Source organism: Anneissia japonica, unplaced genomic scaffold (assembly GCF_011630105.1).
Source record: "Anneissia japonica isolate Jap-2015-1 unplaced genomic scaffold, ASM1163010v1 scaffold284991_len216595_cov187, whole genome shotgun sequence".
NCBI lineage: Eukaryota > Metazoa > Echinodermata > Crinoidea > Comatulida > Comatulidae > Anneissia > Anneissia japonica.
The window spans coordinates 35022-43367 of NW_022758676.1; positions in this window are offsets into that span (position 1 = coordinate 35022).

Consider the following 8346-nt stretch of genomic DNA (forward strand, 5'->3'; position numbering starts at 1 on the left):
GAATAATGAAAGAAAGTTTATGCAGCATCAGTGTTTTATAAAATGTTATAAAGCTATACGCGCGCACGCTGTTTGGTGACAACATGGCGCCCATGCGCCAAGTTGGCCAAACTCTCTCTATCTACGGCTCTGGCCAGAGCTAGTGTAGGACGCCAACTAACGCTTGTATGTGTTTTATTACAATAGATATATAATAAGAATACTAGAGCGCTAACAGCAATGTATTCGATGTTCGAAATACGCAGAGCTGTGTGTGTGTGTACCATCCAAGATGGCTTCCATAGATTCAGCCAATCAAATTTCCCCTGAGCACTATCATTTTCAATTGCGCCCTTAATTTACACAGAAAGTTCAGTACAGCTAGTTACCCGTATTTTGAAACTCGAGCGTTTCTACGGCAGCCATCTTGGATGGTACGCATACACAACTCTGCATTGCTCCGCCATCTTGTCAGCACTCTAGTTGTTTAATAGCTCTATGTTTATTACCCAGTACTCCACCGCGCACGGTAGGTTTGTCTGTTTATCTGTTCTCCACAAGATACTGTACTTTTGCTTTCTGCTTACTGAGTTTATAGCGGGCGTACTTCTACCGCGCTGCGCAGCGCTGCACTGGGTAATAAAAAGAATATACAACCGTTAGTTGGCGTCCTACACAGGCATGACGTTTTTACGAACGGGGATTTGCTCTCTTGTTCTATTTATACACTTTGCTATCCGGTCAAACTGCCACGGACAATACGCAGAGGGCGTCACGTCGTCTAGCGCTCACAGGGGACGGAGTTGGATTCGTCGTGGGACGGTCGTACGGCGCAGTGCACTTAACGTGCACATCAATATCACAATGACTTTTTATAGAGTATAACTACGTAAATATTACGATATATTTGAAATCATGCAAATCTCAAAAAAACCGAGAGAAAAACTATAAATACATGGGAGTATTTATAATAATGTGACCTTACATATAAAATAAACTACGCCCTCAATCGGATCAATATATTTTAACAAGTGAAGCGACGGTACCTAAGCTACGTGGTATAAAAGTTTGTGCATGAGGTATAAAAACAAGCTTGTACACTATAACGCCCGGTACCGACTACCGTAATTTATCGCACTTATGGGCCTAGAATTTAGCTTCCCATTTTATTTACAAGCTAGATTAAAATCAGCGAAAACTATAAAAAGTTTGTATAGTTCTTATCGAGGTTAGTCACTTTTAACATGTATTCCCTTTGTATTAGAACAAAGGTACAGTGTATTATAATCCTTTTAATCGTCCGTTGTCACATTCTCATCCTTTGCGCTAATTATGCCTTCAACTTGACCCAAGACGTACGTCAACCAGCACCCACACAAACACATAACCACCATTCCTAAACAAACATTATTATATATATATATATATATATAATTATTAGAAATATATATATATAATTATTAGAAATATATATGTATATTATATATATGGCCTGTTTACATAATCGTATATGGTCACGCAGTGATGCAAAATAAGGTTTGCATTTCAATACATCAGGCTATAGGCCTTCACTCTGAACTTGGTCTCTCCTTATCGCAGTGAATCTTACCTAAATACGGACGTACAGAAATAGACAAAACGATAACGGAATTTTATCATAGGGCTGGACTCATAATCAATACATCAGTAATGTAAGCAAGCAACCAATAACAAAAATACATCAAACAATCGAACGAAGAATAAATTAACCGAACAGCAAAACAATTATCAATTTCTCCGCCCATCATCCACATACAGGTTGAACACAATGATAAAAATATATCCCATCAGCCATCAAGTCAACACCTACAATTCTCATATGAATAGGTCATTAATATTTTTTTTCATTTTATATTTATTATTTTTATTGTTTTTTTATTGTTGTACCTTCACATATATTGTATATTTCTAATAAGCAAGTCATCGTGGAATACTCGATTCGGTTTGTTGTATTTTCCGAGTTTAAATCTGCAAATTGAAAATTTAGCAATAAGTATAAGTTTATTAATGTAACAACAGTTGAAATTTCTTGAGAAGTAACCAAACATAGCATGATGCAAATCTAAATTAAACTTTTTCCTGTATTTTCGCGTTACAATTTCTTTCAGCTCGTCACAAATACAATTAATACGAGGGCACAAATATAAAAAGTGTTCGATATTATCTATTAATTGAGCATTACAGAAGTTACAAAAATGTGCTTCAGTGATTCCCATTTTTTTAAGTAGAATGTTTGTAGGGAAACAATTATTTAGAATTTTCCAGTTGGAAACCCCTTGGGTAGTTGAAAACTGAGCATAGATTGTTCCAGATATCCTCCCAGTTTCATAGTAATTATAGCGGTGTTCCCAATTAGATTGACAACTTGGTGTTTTAAAATATTTTTGAATGAGTTCCTTTTTTATTAAGCTATTTGTTAATGAATCTATTGAAATGAATTCATTCATTAAGTACAGACCGGGATGAGTGTCGCGCGGATCACTCGTTTGAATGAAATTTGCATTAAACCATTGTTTTGGTATTGCTTTAAAAATCATAAAATATTCCATCATAAATGATTCCTTTCTTTGAAATCTATCTTTAAGTTGTTTAAAAGATCGTAATGTTTTGTTTTCGTTAAAAAGATCTTTGAGATGAAGGATATCTTTATCTACCCAATTTTCAAAATAGTTGTTTGTTTCTATATATACACGAGTTACACCAGATAATTTCATTTGCGGGATTGTTGATGTCCAACACTTTTCTTGGAGTTTTTAGTTCGTACCAACATAAAAGGCATTTAACATAATAATCATTTGTTTGTCTACCCAAAATTGTATTGAGTTGAATTGCAGAGCAATTAAAATTAAGAAACCATGTGTGTGGTGCAAGACCTCTTAACACTGACAGTGGTATGTTTTTCCATGCTGCTATTTCATCACTTAGTATTCGTTTGATCCACTTGATTTTAAAATTAGCTATAATCGTGGGTAAATGAACCATATCTAACCCTCCTTTTTGTTTATTCCCAATAACGTCGTCCGTTTATTAACTCTTTCCTTTTTTTCCCAGAGGAATTTATAAAGTATTGTTTCCAAAGATTTAATTGCCCATTTTGGGACATCGAGTACCATTATTGGAAAAAGAATTTGGGAGATTAACAGTGCCTTAATAACAACTATTTTACCTTTCAAGGAAAGGTGTCTCTTATCCCTTAAAAAAAATAATGTTTTGAAGTTTTTCTAATCGCTTGCTCCAATTTTCGTTGATATTTTCAGACGGTACTGTGTTTGAATATATAATTCCCAATGCTTTTGATTTCCCGTCTTTTTTCCAATTGATGCCCTCGATGTTGTCTTTTCTATTTACATTGCTACCCAGCCAAAGACCTTCTGTTTTATTCTTATTTAATTGCAAACTTGAAAGTTGAAAGGTTGTCAATAATTGTGAACACTTTTGCAATGAATGCATCATCTCCGAGGAATAAAGTATTGTCATCTGTATAGCTAGTAATTTTGATTTCGTTAATCGGATAATTTGTGTGTGGAAGCTTGATTCCTTTTACATCATTGCTTAATTTAATATTTAATGATTTAATTTCAGCCCCAATTTTGAAAAGATACGGGCTTAGAGGGCATTCTTGTCGAACACGGGAATGAAGTTCAATGAATTTGGATAACCAACCGTTGTGATTAATACAACTTTTTGTACCCTTAAATGACGTTGAAACCCACGAAATAAAGGTTGACCCGAAGTTAAATGTCTGTAGTGCTTTTATGGTGAAATTTCTATCTATGGTGTCAAATGCTTTGCTGAAATCCAAAAAGATTGCAGCACCGGGAATATTTTGTTTCTGGGTTACCCGAATAACGTCCTCAATTGTACGAATATTTTCACCAATATATCACCCTTTCATAAAAACCTTTTGCTCTGTGCTAATTATATCGCTAATACCATATTGAAGTCTATTGGCCAGTGTTTTGGCTGCAATATTATAGTTCAAAGTTCAAAGCAATTTTATTGTCAATAGTACAAGTAGTAAAATTGAAATTTGGTTTCTTCGGATACACAAAAAACAGTAAAAAAAAATTAACAGTAAGATTCTAAAAATTTCAGTTTAAATATCATTATATCAATTTTCTTAACTAGGAACAAATAGTCTATGTTGAGTAGAGTCAAAGGGCGCCAGTTTTTACAATCTCTGCTGTCCCCTTTACCCTTAAAAATTTGGACAATGACCTCCTTTGATTGGGTTTGTGATAGCTCACCATAGTCATTTGCCTCATCGAGACTGTTTACAAGTAATTTGCTTAATTCATCCCAGAAAACTTTGTAAAATTCCACGGATAGGCCATCGATTCCAGGGCTCTTATTTAGGGCCATATCGTCTAGGGCTTTTTTACATTCATTAATTGTGAATCCCCCTTCACATTGGTCTGCAAAATCCTTACTAACTGTGGGTACTTGAATGTCTTGGATAAAATTATTATTTCGTATATGGAAGTTGTGCTATACATTGATTTATAGTATTTCACTTGTTCGTTAATTATGTCAGCATCATCATCATTCAATTCTCTTCCATCCTTATCGATAGCACTATTCATCGTTTTCTTTTCACTGTTGTGTTTTTCAATACCCAAAAAATATCTTGTATTTTTTAACCCTTTTCGACTCACTTGCACCTAGCGCGAGCTTTTCCATTTGCTTTATTTTCTAACGCAATTTCATGTTCTTTAATTTTTGTTTTTAAGTTGTTCGTTAACGATAGTACTGGGGCCATTTTTAGATTGTGCATTAAATAGGTCTTCTAATTCGTTTTCCAGTCGAGATATTCTGTCTGTCTGTCTGTCTGTCTCTGAGATATTCTATGCAATAGGTGTACATCGAGATGTTCACACTCTCTCATGATATGCTTATTATTTTCTTGAAGTTGTTTATCAAAGAGATAGGAATTATTGATTTTCCAATAACCTGGAACTCTTTTGAAAGTTTCAAGTTTTATATCGATCTCTATATATTTATGATCAGACTTGGGTAAGTGATTAATTTTTGTTCTTTCTACATTCTTAACAATTTGCTTATTTATAAGGAAGTAATCTAATCTACACTTAATTACTGGGTTATTTTGTTTCCAGGTAAATTCTCTTACCTTGGGGTGGTGGTGGCGCCAGATATCTTGGAGGTCATGTGTTTTAGTGAGAGTTTTTAGCCATTTTACACTTGGACATAGATCAGTGTTTCACCAACCTTATCAATTATTGGGTCTATCACAACGTTGAAATCTCCTCCAACAATCACCTTTTCCGCCTAGTGTTTGTAGTTGGAGAGAACCTTGTTCATTTCGGAAAAAAGGTTTTTCCTGGGCTCACGATCGTTGGGTGTTTGGTGTTCCATAAACTGTAATACGTGTTGTTTGAGCTGAAATGCAAGCCTATGTACCTTCCGCCGTTCTTGTCATGCACTGTATCCATATCAGTGATTTCACCATGAAAAAATTCAGCAAAACGTTCAACACGGTCACTCAAGTTACCACACCGAGACATCGGTATAGAGCGTGATGAAGCGCCGGTGAGATCATTTATGTGTTTAAACAGATTTCGTTGGTCGCAAGATTTGATAAGATTTGTATGATAATCATTCTTGCATTTGTCGAGGAGAGAGCTATAATCTTTGCAAGCATCGTGAAACAGGACTTTATCTATGGTGAGTTTGGTTTTAAGCCCACTTCCTCTCCATTTGTCGTTTTTGGAGCTTCTTGGCCCTAAGGTCATCGTTATACCATGGGGCATGGGGACGGAGTATGATCTTACGATCAGTGACTGGCGCATTTTGGACAAAGATGTCCCTCAATACGGCATTATATTGCTGTACAAGAAGTTCTAAGCCATCACAAGGTTGATTTAGCAAAGAAGATGGCTGTATGTCATCTGCAAGCCTCTCGCTGTCAATGCCTTTGATATTTCGCCAGTAGAGATGTGCGACAATAGAAGGAGAGCGATGGAGGTTGATGTTGGAAATAATAACAGAATGATCGGAGGGAAGATCAGAATGTATTTTGGTTGATTTTACGAGACAACTTGACCTACGAGAAATGAGGTCAAGGGTGTGACCTTTCTTGTGAGAAGGTACGGTTATGTGCTGTTGAAGGTCAACTGCATTAAGAAGCTCGATAAAAGCAGTGGAGTCCCGGTTATCCCTCTTATCAACATGAAAATTAAAATCACCTGCAATCAAGACTTCTGAGTTGCAAAGTGAAATTGATTCCAGCAAAGATGAAAATTTCTGAAAGAAAAGGGGAACAGACAATTTGTTTTTTCGAGATGTAGGGGGGCCGGTGAATAAGTGTTAACCTCAGACTGGAGGATACAGCTGGACTTGAAACAGTCAGATCAAGGTATTCAAATGACCTATGATAAACAATATCATGTTGGTGGACTTTGTAGTTTGATTTCAAGAAGACGGAAACACCACCGCCACGAACAGGCCGATATGCATTAAACAACTGAAAGTGTGGAAGAGACTTTTTGATATCCGCCAAAGCAAAACAATCCTGCTCATCCCCAGTAAACCAGGTCTCTGTTATGGCCATGATGTCAACCCTTTTCTTCAATAGCAAAGTCACAAAGATCATGTGTTTTTTATTTTAACGAGCGTGAATTCCAGAGGGCAAAGTGAGATGGAACACTGGCTAACTTTAATTTGGCAGACGTAATCTCAGTGAGAGTATGCATTGTAATTCCACGAGTAGGGTTTAGTTGTGGACAATGCCCTCGACGAATAAGTTTAGGTATGGTTTTATTTACACGGCGACCGGCACGACAGCCCTAGAACGAGATCTAAAAATCCCAAGCTCCTTTAACCTACAAACAAGTGAATGATCAATGGCTGTAAAGCCTAGGCCCTTTCAAAGCAACCATTAGATTCCTGGAATAAGTAAAACTAGGAGTGCCAGTAATGTAGGCTGAGACGGATCTGTAGCCTAGGCCCAGAGTCCTAGGAGCCCATTGAAAGCCTAGCTAATAATAAGATAATACGCCCAAGGCGGGGATGAACACATTATCTGTTGCCGAGTGATTTCCTTCTCACCTCCATGGTTTGACCATGGAGCCCCATGGAGGTATTATATGATATAGCCTATCAATCGATTCGTAATTTTATTGGCTTTCGAAATATCTAAAAATGTTTGATTGGACAAAAAGTTCTGACCGGCACGCGTACCCTTTTTGTTGAAGGGTCTAACCACGATGGAATCTTCAAAAGTCCTATAGTTTACACAGGACTAGGCCTGTTGTTTCGCGAGTGTTCTGTCCGAAGTATCTACCATATAAATTGTGATTTCGTGTTTTTTGCCAGATTTTGCATAGGCCTATATAACCATATAACTGACCCTCATAGGGGTTCACTCGCTAGTATTAAGGTTCGCTATTTATAAGGTCCACGGTCCATTCTTCATAAGGTCCGCTAGTTATAAAGACAATTGTTTATAAGGTTCACTATTCATAAAGCTCATTATTTATAAGGTTCGCTAATTATAATAGAATAACAGGTTCGCTAGTCATAATAAAGGGTTCATTAATCAGAATCAAGAAAAGAGTTCGTTATTTATAATAGAAAAATAGGACCGTTATCATAAGGTTCGCTATTCATAATAATAAAAAAAAAGATTGGCTATTCATAATTTTAAAAAAAGACGTTCGCTTGTCATAATAAATAAAAGATGTCGCTTGTCATAATAAATAAAAGATGTCGCTAATCATAGAAAAAGAGGTTCGCTAGTCACAATAAAAAGAGGTCCGCTATTTATAATATAAAAGGAGCCCCAACGCTAGTACAAATTTAATTGTAATACTTTTTTAAATAACTCTTTAAATAGTTGTTTTGTGATTTTGTTATTTGTGTTGCCGAAATTAATAAAATAAAATTATATATATATATATATCTGTCTCTTATACACATCTAGATGTGTATAAGAGACAGGAATATACCATTGTTAAAGTGGGTGGGCAACAGGGTGAACAATGTTGGGTGGTCTTGCTTTTTAGTTATACATACAGTATAATTGTAATCTTAATATTAGTATATTTGTGGGCCTACTCTATATGTAACAGAATTTAATTTAAGTATTTAATTATTAAATTAATTATCTTCCTTTTATAATGTATAATAGCCTATAGTAATTATAGTATAAGTTAGTGTACTCTCTATGTATAATTATTATTTTTATTATTATTATTATCTTTATTATTATTATTATTATTATTATTATTATTATTAAATAAAAATACTAAATTTAAACAAATTAGAATACTAAATATTACCTAGACAAATACCATTATTGTAGAGATGTGT